The 14,335-nt window shown below is 42.0% G+C and overlaps 1 protein-coding gene across 2 annotated transcripts in view; it reads right to left on the bottom strand.

The window, feature by feature from the left end:
• Positions 1-8,379, bottom strand: part of CYFIP1 (cytoplasmic FMR1 interacting protein 1) — a 74,616-nt gene extending 66,237 nt beyond the window's left edge. The window contains exon 1 of one of the 2 annotated variants that reach the window (XM_030277651.4): positions 8,193-8,379. The gene's annotated coding sequence lies outside the window, so the exon portion shown is untranslated. The remainder of the gene's footprint in view (positions 1-8,192) is intronic. The other variant, XM_030277669.4, reaches the window with a different exon arrangement.
• Positions 8,380-14,335: the final 5,956 nt, after the last annotated feature.

Below are 14,335 nucleotides of genomic sequence, written 5' to 3'. Positions count from 1 at the left end.
GTACCACAAGAGTGAATTTATTAGTGTTAGCAGCCAGCAGGAACACATGGATGAGCACATACTAGTTCTACCGCAGCAGCATCTGTAGAGGATGATGATGATACAGCAAGTAACAACCAGGTATTTCAAAGGGCAGCCCGGCCAGTACCATGCATCTGCAGCACCATTCCACATCTTGAAGCTTTAGAAGAGATACAACTTCCAAAAGTTAAAATATAGGGTGGAATGCTATCCCTCTGTATAAACCTGGAGTGAAAAATGCACACACTTCAAAAATGAAAAATTAATTTTTTCATTCCACTTATTTTATTTGGGAATCCATTTTGATGGCATGGGAGAAGCCTAAGCCTCTAAAATTTCCTCCAAAAGTATCCCACTTAGATGAACAAGGAGGGAGGGCCTGTCTCTGAAGTTTGCCCTGCAGCATGCAACCCCCCTCTGCAATGGCACTTGTGCTACAAGAATTCACAGAGGTGTTTTGTTTGGTTTGATTAATCTGTGAACCTAAGTCTGAAGCCCAAGATATGTCACAAATGTAAAGTAAAAAAAAAATCTGCTGTTGATGGGGCTAGATGACTGAGAGGGTTTGTGCTGATTTACTAATTAATTCTCACAGAACTGAATTAGTTCTGAGTGAACTAACCAATGTACAGAATGAACCCCCTTCTGCAATATTTGACCTCCATTCAGACTGCAATGAAGCTAGAGATTTAAGCATTGTTTCATTCTAGGTTGGGTGTGCTGAGATCTGCCTTGCTACACTTACTTGCCTTACCCTATTAATATTCTCTGGTATTACACCGTTGAATTGCACCATTTCACCTTCCTGACCAACTCCCTCCCCTTCTCTTTTTTGTGTTATTTCCCTCTCACTCAGTTCACTCCTCCACACCCCTTTTAATCTTCTCTGTTTGCTGCCATCTTTGCATTCTGCTGATACTGCTCTCTCCCGCAGCTGTTCTCAACAAGCATTTCTTCTGTACTTGTTCCTGATCCTGCTGCTGCACGGGTGGTAGGAAGCAGTGCTTTGGACCAGACTGAAGTTTAGCACAGAAGCTAGGCACTGAAGCACAGCACTTACAGCATGTGGAAACTACAACTACAGTTGTGAAAAGCTGTCTCACTTAGCAAAGATAACACTCCCACTGTGAACATTCTGCAAAGAATGAGAAAGTGAGCAGCAAAAGCACTAACAACCCCAGAAAGAAGAAAGGAAACCAAGTTCACATGGAATTAGCCTGGCATGGCTCAGGATGACATCTTCCATCACAGACTGCTCACACCTGCTCAGCATGGGTTTTGTTTGCTGCCCTTTGTGTCTGATGTATACAGAGTGCTGGTACTTTAATCAAAAAGGGCACACCTGTGTACATGGGCTGAAAAGAGCTGGGGACAGGGGAACTGAGCACCTCAATGGATGGAGGACTGTCATGTCACAGGTAAAAGAGATGAGCCTCAAAGATGAAGAGAAAGACAAGAGTCCGGAGTCTTCGGGTTTCCATCTAAGCAACAACACAACCCCTCAGCCTTAGACAAACTGTTTATTTGGACTCATAAGTAAACGAGTCCAAATAAAGGTCCCTTTGGTTGAAAGAGACTTTAAAGACCATACAGTTTGTCCCCCATGCCATTGACAGGAACACCTTCCACTAGACCAGCTTGCTCAAAGCCCCATCCAACCTGGCCTTGAAGACTTCCAGTGATTGGGCACCCACAGCCTCTCTGGGCAACCTGTTCCAGTGCCTCACCACCTCCACAGTCAGGAATTTCTTCCATATCTTTTAGCTAAATTTCATCTCTTTCAGTTTGAACCCATTACTCCTTGTCCTATCACTACAGTTCCTGATAGAGCATGTGAGTTCTATGCTTTTATTTCACAAGAACAGAGAGAAATAAAGAAAAACAGCACTGTTTTCTCAGGGGAGGTGAGGACAGCACTCTTTTCCTTAGCCCAGTTACACAGATGGTTGCTCCAGGGCAGTCTTACAGCTTCTCAGGGGAGTCTGCTTGGAAACACCCCTGCCTGTGGGAAGGAAACCCATCACACCACTGCTGGGGGCAGCCCCCCAGGTCTCCCTTCCACAGTGCTTCTGCATTTTGCATCCAGCTTATGTCTCCCAATGACATGTCAGGCATTCATTACATCCAGTAGGCTTTTTCAATGCAAGCTGAAGCTCTGGATTCAGTGTTGCCTTATTTTGAGTTTAAAAATGTATTTTTTGCCTTATTTTGAGTTTAAAAATTGAACAAAGGCTTTAAAAAATTACTCTGAAATAAAGGCTGTCTGCTGTCATTCCCACTCCTTCCCTATACCTGTAGGTACTTGGTAAGTCAACAATACAACACTCTCCACTTTCAGTTAAAACAAATTACACAGCTTCATCTGAAAAGTAAGTTGGAAATATTTTAGGCAAATTTGTACTATCCATGCTTAAAAGTAGCTTTTTATTTATTATCTAAATCAGTACAATAATAATGCACAATTTGGAAAAATTATGATATTTAAAAAGGAAACAAAATTTTAAAAACACCAACAAGCTGTAAAAAATTACTATGATGTGCATTTCTGTGAGGAGAGTGAATCAGACAAGAAGTAAATAATGGTTTAATAGCTCTCTTAAAAAAAACTAAGGAAATAGTACAGGACAGAGTAGAAGAGAAAACAAAAATAAATAAATTTTAGTTTCTTAAGCTCTTTTTTTCCTTAGAAAAAGCTCATCATCTGTAGTATTTTATACAAGAAAATATACAATTTCAGTGAAAATTCACCCAAAGCATTACTTCAGATATCACCTGACAAGAATTCACATCTATCTTGAACCATGTGTCATGACAGCTTGCCTGAACATCACACTAAGAATCTACAATTCAGTGTACTCTCCTTATTGATTTAGTATCACTGAAACCACTTAAAATAATTAGAGTTATACTGAAAGAAGGCTATAAATAGCTTCAGGTCAATAGCATTTTTCTTTCTTGCCAACAAAGTGTCCATGTCCCTATCAGAATTAAAGTATTTTAAAGTGAAGTACAGCACTTATATAGTTTTACCTAAACCCTGGAAACAAATCTCTTGTATAGGTGTAGTATATAAAGCAAGCATCTCCAAAAGCACCTTGTGTCATTTGCACAGCTGGAATCACTACTTAGCATGTCAACTCTTGAGATTCATGTCCTAACATAAAACCACAGTACTGTTTTTTAAATCTATTTGTTTCTAAAACCAAAATTTTTTTTTAAACTTTAGAATAAAGTAATTCATAATAACATTACTGAGACTCAATTCTGCTAATCATTTGCAGAGAGTGTAATCTAGTAAGCATAAGTCTATGCACTGCCTGAATTCTTAAGATGCCTTTCAGTGGAGGGAGAGGAGGAGTAATGGCTTTTTTTTCCACCAAATGAGTAATTATTAGCTTTAAAAAGTTTGTTTGTCACTCTATTACCTCCTGACTAACACTGCCAGAAAAAAGACCTGCAAAAACCAGCCATGTGAAAGGCTTGCAGAAAGACAGACTGTTAAGGTGAGAAAATCTCACAGTATATGGCTAAAGCAAAGAGAAATCATACAAGTTCACCCCACAAATAACCACTTTGTAAGCTGGGAGCACTCATAAACCAGAAAAAGGAGGGCACCACAGCCTCCTGCCCTGGCATTTACCTCTGATGAAAGCAAGAACAGAAGTGCCAATTCCATATGTGTTACCTGACTACTTGAATAGAAAAGCTTTAGTAAAGTTAACACATAGAACATCCACTCTTGTGGAGAGCACTCACTTTAAGCTCTTCCTAGGCCAGGGCACCTGTCCTGGCAACACACACACACACACACATACACACACACACACACAGAGAACCACAGGACCACGATCCAGTCAAAGAACTACCATGTTCACTTTCACTTCTCTGCAGTCATTGAGACAAGCATAGCAGGGACCTCACAGCTTGACTAAGAGGGCTGCAAATCCACAGCAGACCACAACTGGCTAAGTCCCACATGGTGGGTGCCTAGCAGGCAGCTAATTAAGCAACGAAGGGATTTCCACCCTGAGAGTCCTCCCTGAACTCACCATCAGACTGATGCCCTGCTGGGGTCCCTTCCAGCAGGAGCAGAGGTCTAGCAGAATGAAACAGCTACAGAAAATGTGGGGTAGGGATAGAGCAGCAGGACACAAGTGCTGCTTCTCAGGAGCAGGGACCACCACCGTCTCCCAGCTGGGAAGACTTGGAGAGATGGGCTCCCTCTCCAACACCCCGAGCCAGATCTGTACTCAACTTGGCTGCCCACAACCTTAAATCACCTCTCCCACAACAGTCTTACTGCAGAAAGGTATAAGTTCACTTGATATCTGCTGGTGCTCAGCCTGAGGGAAAGGGGGTTTCTTCTGAGATGGCAAATGCCTGATGATTATTTGTGCCATACCAACCTTTACCACAGCTCTACGTTTTACAGTTTAAGTCCAAGATAGTTACTTTTCCCTCAAAACATTGAAATGTATGAAGAGAGGATTTTCTTCAAAAACATCTATGAATGCACATATATTTACAGACATAATAGAGGCAGACAGTAAACAGTACATACTAATGCAGAGAAAAATCTTTCAAGCCTTATGAAGAAAACAAGCTTCAGGATTTTTGCCAGTGTGTTTATGAGAGATAAGGAGCTACCCAAAATACCTCGTAATATTTTTGGTGCCAAGAGATAGAAAGATTAACTGCTGTTTTGAAACCTCTGTCTTCTTGTAGCAAGTCTCATCAATGCATCATATATTATTTTTACCACCAGAGAGGCAGTGATGTGGACTAATGGAATTACGTTTTAACAAAGCAAATCAATACACACTCTGTTATCAGTATTACACAGCAAAGTGTGCCCCCGAGCCCTACTAATGTCAGCTTCTAAGGGCAGACATGCAGTAAAGAGGATCCTGAACTGACGTATGTAGCTTAAAATATAAAGCACCATTACCAAGCTCTTTGTGAGTTTTTGTAGGTATACAGTCATATTTCACAACGTTGAAATGTCCTTCTTTCATTTTACTGTCTCAGCTCTGCATAAAAACCAGGACAAGGATAGATGGCTTTTATTTGTTGCCTATACAAATAATAATGTAGCAAGATGACCTTCAAGAGTAAAGTCTGCCAGAGGCCACTTGTAACAAAGTATATTTTCTACATATCAAATATTTACGACTCTGTTACATTTACTCCTCTCTCTTTGCCTTTATCCCTGAGAACATGTTCACAGGGAAGGTCAAGACCGTTGAAATGAATCACAATCCCACACACATGGACGGATCCACCTTGAACTGGCCACTCATGCCTGGGCTGTGCCCAGCTCCTGCAGCATCCCTAGGTAAACAGGCACTTACCTTGGTTCAAGCATAATTGCTTATTAAGTTGGGGCTTGCCATAGTAGCTGCAGTTATTTTAAAATATATAAACAGTGGAAATTCAGGAGCTCACACAGTCACTGTTTCGAGCAGTGAAGTCAATTGCACAGCTGACTTCCGACTCAGCAGGGTAAAACTCACTGCCCAGCATTCAAGTTTACTTTACTTGTCGGTACACCAAAGGAACCACTTGAAGAACCTGCCCAAAGAACGCAGGGCAAAAACTGTAAAATGAAACCCACTTGACATGCACATAAATAGGCATGGAAATTACATTAAAACCAATTTTCTCTTGTATAGCATTACAAGCAGTTGTAGCAGCTTTCAGGTCAGAAGTTGAATACAACTGTTCCCACAAAAAACAAGCTTTGTGGGGATTTTTTGTTCCATCTTTTTGTTCCAACCTTGCAGCTCAATTCCAACTACTCTGAATTTTCCATCTCAACCTCAATATCTTGGAAATCTTCGACAAACAAACTTGACATTAAAAATCAGATTATTCTGACAAGAGAGTTATGGCAAGATTTTAAAATCTACCCTTGGGAACAAGTCACCTTCCAAGAAAATTCTCTCCCAGAATGAATAAACAAAGCACTACCCAAAATTTAAGGAATATGTCAGACAAAAATCTAACATGGAACACATAGCTAGAATAGATTTCTGGTAATTATTTAATTATGCTACAAAGTCAGCATAATGGACCAAGAGAATCTGTTGGTTTAAGCCTAGAGGACAATTTCCATCTAAGACAAACTGAGGAAAAAAGAATTTTGTTAATGAATACTTCGAAAATTACAGGTACATCACTAAAACACTATGAGCTTTTTTATAACTCACACATTCAGAAGATAAAAACTGAAAAGTCTGAATTGTTTGTGAAACATTCCCTTTCTTACACATTTAAAAAAAAAAATTTAAACAACTTAGACAATTTGGCTCCATTTCAGTTTGAATGCTGCTTTCTATTATGGGATAAACTTTTAATTAGCAGAGCTAAGTATACCACTCCATTCAAACACCTCTCCACTCCCTCCATCAGGACCCTCAAAAGAAACTGACAAACCCAAGACCTGCAAACAAAACAAAGTCTTTCAAGCAGGGATGTTGTGGGGGTGGGAGTATTTAGGTGTTTTCCTAAGACTCAGAGAGGTTTATTCTCAGAATACATAAATAAGCTGTGACAACCTGAAAATCAAAGTACATTAGAGATAGTCCATCAGGTACACAGACTCTATTTAAAAAAAAAAAAAATCTAAGTTGCTACGAAGAAAGACTGATGTACACTTTTTAGAAGGCAAGCCAAGCAAGCTTTCATGATACTGGGGTTAAGCCTTCCCAATGCTATACAGACTTCTTCCAAATTCCTCCTCCTCCCTCCTGGCAGCTACAGAGACAACTGGCTGCCTACACAGCCAGACTTCACAGACCAGTTGCCTGGGAAAGCCTAAAGAATCTTTTACACTAGAACAGGAGAAATTTTGTGTTTACAAAAGTTAAAAAAAAGTTTTTTAGAGGTAGAAGTGGAACTTAAATGAAGTCGAGAATCAGAACTTAAGTAAGGAGCAGCAATGCTTTTTTTATCACATAGCTCAGACATTCTCTGAGCATAAAACAGTTTAAGTACAATTAATAAAAACATAATTCAGATATTGCCAACTTGCACTACAGTATTATCAGAAATTCAATTTTGAAGAAAACATACCACACAAGACTGCATACGTACATGTTCAGTAAGCTTATTATAATAAAGTTATGCCAAATAAGTAACTGGAATGCAATAAGGACTAGAGTCCTCATTAGCCTAAGCTTTCCATTTCCCACAGTTTACAGAAAAGGCTGGTATGACTTTCTAATTAAGAAGAAATTCCTCCAGCTAGCTTTCCTCCTCCTCCAATACACGCTCTCCAGCCAGCACTTCAGGCAGACTGCCTGCATCCCACAAACACAACTTCCTCCCAACAGCCTTCCTGGCACAAACAACCATTTACATGTCTAAATGCTACTTCAACCTGCCATCAAAGAGCACAGGAATAAAATTCAAGGCAATGAGAGCCTACTGAAACGCAAAAAATTAGCAAAGATGTTGATGAACTACAGGAATACTCAGAAAGATGAAGTGCACGTCTGTCTTCACCTTTGCTCATTAGAGAGGAGGGATGAGGTGGCAGACGATCCATGTGGGGATTTTCAAGCTTATAGCACTGCTGTCATTACAGCATAGTTATTTTTGCTGGATAATTCTCAAGTTCCTCATGAGGAAGTTATTCCCCGTCCTTAGACAGACACTACAGATCACCTCCTTCCTCTGAAGAGGGAGATGAACCTGAACTGAGCTTTTTACTTTTATTTTTTCCCCATCCAGCCCACTCCAAGACAGCCTAGGAGGCAGACCTCTGACCACTCGAGTGCTGCAGACACACGGGCCACGCACGAGAGGGAACAAGCTAAACCTTACCCCCAGAAACAAAAACCAAGAATGGCTTTTAGGTAACCACCACTGAGGAACCCAACCCGCCTGAGGCCACGGCCGCCCGCCCGCGGCTCGCACGGCCCTTCCCGCCGCCCCCAGGCAGCGCCCGAGCAGCGGGACCCCCGCGGCACCGCCGGCACATCCCAGCTCCGGGGAGCGCCAGATACCGAGGGGGGGGATGAACCAACCCCAAATAAGCGGACGGGGCTCGCGGTTACCAGCCAGAGCTGCGGGGCGGGGCGCGGAGCTGCCCGGCGCCGCAGATGAAGCGCCCGAATTCGGGGAAGGGGGCGAGGGCGGCCGGGCGGGCCCCGGGAAGCGCAGCTCACCCGCTCTCCGCCGGCTCCCGGGAGCGGCGCTGCCCGCCGGCGGGAGGAGCCCGTCTGTCTGTCCGTCCGTCCGCTCGGCCCGGCCGCCGAGGGTCGCGTCGGCCCGGCGGCTCCGCTCCTGGGCCGCGCCTGGCAGGGAGTTTCCTGTCTGAGTCACTTCAGCCGGGAGTTGCGCAGGGAAACACCCTTCCTGCCGCTCCAGCTCCTCCTCCTCCTCATCCCAAACCTGCCGCCCCTTCCCGCCCCCGGCAGGCTCCGGGCCCGGCTCCTCCTCCTCACGGGGAGCCGGGAGTTGTCCCGGGGCTTCCGCAGGCGGCGGAGCGGCGTCCGGGACTGGCCCTTTGCGTTTAATGAAAGCTACTTCTGTGCCCTGTACACGGGCCAGTCTGTCTCTCGGAACACAAATTACGCCCAGGACGACCGTGCCCACTCGTACAAATCCCGCACAGTGCCATCCGGTGCCCGCCCCACACCATCGCAGGGAAAATCAGCCCCAGGGGCACCCGGGCCGGCAGTACCAGGTCAGTGCCGGGGCTTCCCGCTTCACAACTTTGCTAGCATGGCAAGGGAAAGACGCCAGCCGTAAGGATGAAAAACCTAGCCTTTAAAAATCAAAAGGGATCGCGTGGGAAACCCCTTTAAATATCCTGCAGAGGGTGCTCATGCCTGTGGTATTTGCATCTGAAATAACCACACTTCATTAAAATCAAAACCATAAAAACCAGGCAGGTTGCTGTTTAACCGCCTGCCACTTTAACTTTTCTATAAACGATATCAAACATATGTACTTTCTCATTTTAAAGTTTTCTTACTTTTTTCATGCAGTGTTCTTCCATTGAAGTTCAGCTTTACCTAGTTGCTCAAGATTCCATCTAATGAACTTGATTGACAGTGCATCACAAAATCAAACTGCCCGTTCTTTTTCATAGAAACTTGTCAAGATTGCTCTTTCCAGCCACTATTTTATGGCAGAGGGAATCCACAGACTACTCCATATAGGGAACAGTCACCTGAGAGCATGGAACTTCCAAACAATTTTTCATCAAAGCCTATTTGCTTGTATTTGTCTGCTTTCGATTGCATCCAACATTTTATTTATTCTTGAAAACCCTCTCTAAAATCATAGTCAAATGGCATACTGTTACCATAGCAAGCACTTCTAAGTCTGTTTTCAACAGCTGTTCAGGGGAAACTGTGCTATTAATGGTTTTTGTGCTGAGAACAGAATTATTAGTGCTTTACTTCAATTATTGGTTATAGGGTTTTTCCCCAAAAAGTTTGCACTGCCTCAAGTTTCTTTAAATAACTTTTTTTGTAATAGCATCTACAAGAAAGCCTGTGAAGAGTGGGGATAAGGTCCAAGACCAGCAGTTTTCATTATTCCAAGTATAACCTAATCCAATTATTCCACCCTTTCCATGTTATCAAGAACTTCCACAGCTTGTGGAGAAGTTATGCATCATTGCAAAATGTTATTATTAGCATTTCATCATATCACAGACACATCTTCATAGCCATAGGTTTTTCCTAGTACTGCAACATAGTCTTTTCTACGAAACAATTAATTTTCTAGGACATGGCTGCTATTCTTCTCTGTGTATATCCATTAACATTTTGAGTGTATATACCAAATGAATTAATTTAAATTCCTTTCAACCATCACAGCTCCTTATCAGCCTAACTTCTTAACCCAGCTCAAGCAGAAGTGTAAAATACAACCAGAGCTGGATGCTTTCATTTCTAAAGTGTCACCTGACTATCTCCAGCGCCATCCATCCTGTGCCCTTTTCTGCAAACTCTGCTTGGGACAAGGAGCTTGGTTAAGTAAATTACTCACCTTTGTAAAGCAGGATTCGTTTTGTTTCCTTGTTCTGAGCAAGTGCAAATTCCAAACAGCCTTGTCTTAATGCAACCACTCAGCCTACATCAGCAATGAGACATCTGTTACCAGGCCACAGCAGCAAGGACAGTAAAGTCGAATGCTGCCCATGAGATCTGATCAACAGCAGCTTGCCCCAACATGGGCAATACTTCATAGTCTGCCAGTCTGTCCCAAGCAAGACCACCAGTGTGGCCCCCCTACTTGCTGAAAGCCAGCTGGCACCAGGAGCAGCTGCTCTGTATAAAAGCAAAACTGCCAACTGGCACCATCCTGTGTCCAGGAAACAACAGCTTGTCACAAGGATTGGCTGATGCCCCAGATCTTTCTATCTCCATCTAAATAACTGAGTGGTCAAAGGAGCTGCTTCCCCACTGCTGGGGCAATCTGCTTTTTATTAGCATTCCTATACATAAGATCATATTAAAAAAGTAGATGATGGTACACAGCTACTCAAGATTTGTGTTGTTTTTTTCCTATTATTTGATGTAGTAATTACATGACAATCACTTTTTACCATCTGAATGTCTATGGCCTCATGTAACATATGATATGCCCATCAGAGCCATGTTAAGTGAGCCCACATAATACCATTCCAGATGCCTGATTCAATTCTGTAATGCCCCCATAACTCCCTGCTCTTTCCACTTTAGTGAAACTTAAGGATTGCAATGACAGTATTTGATTAAAGATGTTCAGCATATCTCCATGACCTGCTTCTCCCTCTACTGTATTCACCCTTCTCAATTATCTCTACCACACTGAACACAGGCCATCTAGGTGTAGCGAAAGAGGCATGTATCTACATATTACCAATCAAGCCCCTAATTGATATCCTAGCCTCTGGAAGTTAGGTGGTTTTTATCAGGCCAGACTTATGGCAGTTTGAGATCCTTTCTTGGGTGGAATTTATTTTAACCCATGCCGGTCAACAATCTTTAGGAAGATCTGCAACAATAATGTATCATGCTCCCGGCAATTTATGTACCCTGTAATTAAACCACACAAGTATCAGATAATATGGTAGTAACAAGCTTAATGCAATTGTCTGAAGACTGGATTTGCCTTTGATCAAGGCACTATGCTACAGGACAGCCACAGGTCTACTTCCTGAATTCCATCTAATTTAACTTTCTTCTTACTTTTCTTCTATGGGCTTTTAAGTATTTATCCAAAGGCAATGAAAGAATCTTTTCCAGGAACCCACAGGATTACACTGAAGAGCTTCATTCCACAGCAGCCTGAGAACTTCAACAGGAATCTTGTGGTTCTGCCACTGGATGTCTATTATGTCTCAGCTGCTGATGTTACTCTCTGGTTTTGCAGACATTTTGGTGTTTAAGCTTAACAATATATCTAGTTATTCATTTAATTTTTCTTACCCGCTGAGTTCAGAGATTCTTCATCCTCGTAAAGAACACAGGAAATTGTCATGACCTGACACAGAAAGCTATTTAAGAAATCATGGCAGGCAATGGACCTGATGACCTCAAGAACACGATGTCATACAAGAAAATAGGTAATTGTCTATAAATCTGTTTAAAAATTAAATCAAACTTCTGGCAACATATCAGCCACCTGTCCATACTCTAAAGAACTGGACAAGATTTTTCACACCAGAAGTCAACACAGACTTGGTGTTGTATGTGGCAAAAGGTTTAAAGCTCAACAAGGCTAAAAAAATGGTCCGACACTGCATATAGTGACACATTATTTCAGCTCTCAGGAGACAGACACTTATGAAGAGGACACAGCACTTGGGAGAGCTTAAGCAGAAGAGATCAAGCATCTCAGAGGTCTCAATTATCAAAGTCAGAACGTGACCCACAGTAGGAAGCCTACACTAGCTACCAAAACATGTAACTCTTATTAGGAGCCCTCCATTTCAAGGCCTTACACAAATGCAGTAATCCGGTCACTCATACCTACCTTTAATTCCAGGAAAAGTCAGATTCCTACCCCTGAGTGCCCATGTCCTGCCAAGAGCACAGCAGACAACAGCAGGTGTGCTGCATATTCATAAATACTCATTAGCACATGACACCTGCAGCTCTCTGGTTCCCATTTCCCTCCTAGTGCTGAGTGACACCATCTGAAATGGATCTGAGAAAGCAGGGTTCCCTACTTCTGCTTTCCAGCTCCCTGAAACACTAGACCAAGGCTTTATTGTAAACTCATAGGGATTTAACTCTATATGTGTGTACAACGGGCCTGTGTCCCCCCACCCTGCTTTCCAAACCTGCTGCACACCATGCTGCCAAACCATACCAGAACCCACCCAGCTCCCTGATAGACATTAACACACATTAAAATATTTCTTGATTCTATTACAAATTACATTCACTTTGGTCATGAGGACATCAGTGCAAAAGTCAGGGCATGTATGTTAGGCAATTTAGCCCCCCCACTCTTCACCCCAGCCCTGCCCCTCTGTCCCTTCATTAGCTCTCTAGGCCCTCAGACCCATGATCCTGTGTAGCCTTCCCAGCAAAAAATGCACAGTGCAGCAACAAGACACTACAACAGCCAGCAAATACCAATGCAATCAGTGAGGAAAGGTTTTTCTGTAAGTGCGCAAAGTAGCACAAGAGGAAAGCTGAACAACTTGCAAATCTTTAGTTAGTAAGATTAAAAAGCACGTCAGAGGAATTTTTTTATATTTTTAATCAGCCTGTAATATAGCATTTCTATATTTAATCCATGCTCCCGTGGAAACCATCTGATCATCAACTGGTTGCTAACTTTTTTATACCAAGAGTTTGACACAACCAAAGGTCCTCAAGGACCTAGCAGTTAATTAGGGGTTATTAAAATTAAACAGCAAAGAAAGCACTGGAGAATCTACAAAATCAGTGCTAAAATGTGGCCTAGAGGTAACAGAAGCCCAGAGGAAAAAAACAAGAAGAAAGAAAACTAACAAGTCAGATAAGGGCTCCGATGCTGCAACTTTGTCAAAACTGCATCCAGAATTTAATGAGATCAAATAAAGGTAGAAATTAAATTGTGACAGCATCCAATAATGGTGTGCTCTTTTCCAAATAATTTTATACTCCCTTAGAAGCTTAGAAAGTTCTGTTTCTACATGCTTTGCTGAGTATTTTATGCTTCCCTTTAGCTAAACTTGACAATTCACAAAACAATAGACTATGACAGAAGTCTTTTGAATCTATACACACAAGGAATAGATTACACCTTTCCTAACATCTCCAAAATTGCTCACTTGACATTCCAAAAGTGCAAGTAAAGCATATTCAAACGTTTTGTCTCCTCTAACAAAGAGGAAAAGTATCCAAAAGTTAAAATTCAAATAAATTCAGCAAGAATTGACAAAAATAGGAATTTGAAAACGAGGCCAAAAAAACATCCAGAAGGAATGGATTCAGCACAGAATCCAAGTAACAACACTGTTCTGTAAAGAAAACAGAAAATGTTACAAGGAAATCTGAGTAAATATATAGCTAAAATACCCCGTATCTCACATAAAACCCTTTTTTCTCCAAACAGGTAAATAACCATTTTAACAACTGCCAGGGGACTGATGGAAAGGTCCTGGTGGCATCACAGGGCATGCACACTAAAAGACAGGACTTGATTTTTTTTCTCTGGCTCTAAAGAAGAAGGAATGCCATAGGACTGACTCATTGAAGGGAATTTGTCAGCCAAGTACTGCTGACACACAAAAAGTTAAACACTGAGGATGTCCATGACTAGAATCAGTAAACTTTTCCAGAGGCAGACTTTTCACTGTGTTTTTTTGTGATGAGAGATGAGCAAATCTTGGAAGCTGACTGAATAAACAGCATGCAAGCATCACTTGTCTACAAAGTGCACAGAAGTCTCCTCTGCAGAATGCAGCATTAATTCTAAAGCAGGAAATTGGGTGAAACATCAAAATCTTTCACTTACACAAGGTCGTTCACATAAAATAAGTAAAACTGGCAAAGGGATTTCTAGATTACTAGAAATTACTGTTTCAACAACATGAAGGATTGAAGGATTTTTTCTCCCACATCTAGCTAATATTATCCAAGGTAAGGCTATGAAAAGAAGGAATTTCACTGAAGGTAATCACTGTACAGGATGCAGAAATAAAGCAACTACATTAGATAGTTCAAAGACACGGAGTACAAGACATACTCAAAAATGAACCAGTGCACAGGAGTGCTGAACTTCCATGCATGTCTATTAAAACTCAGTATGGTACTCAAGTTTACTCTGAGTAAGAAAGAAAATTACTCAACAATGTACTGTCTCTTCTAGCAAT

The sequence above is a fragment of the Taeniopygia guttata genome, chromosome 1 (assembly GCF_048771995.1).
Source record: "Taeniopygia guttata chromosome 1, bTaeGut7.mat, whole genome shotgun sequence".
NCBI lineage: Eukaryota > Metazoa > Chordata > Aves > Passeriformes > Estrildidae > Taeniopygia > Taeniopygia guttata.
Note: the sequence above shows the minus strand (reverse complement) of the source record. Positions and strands in the feature narration are given on the sequence as shown.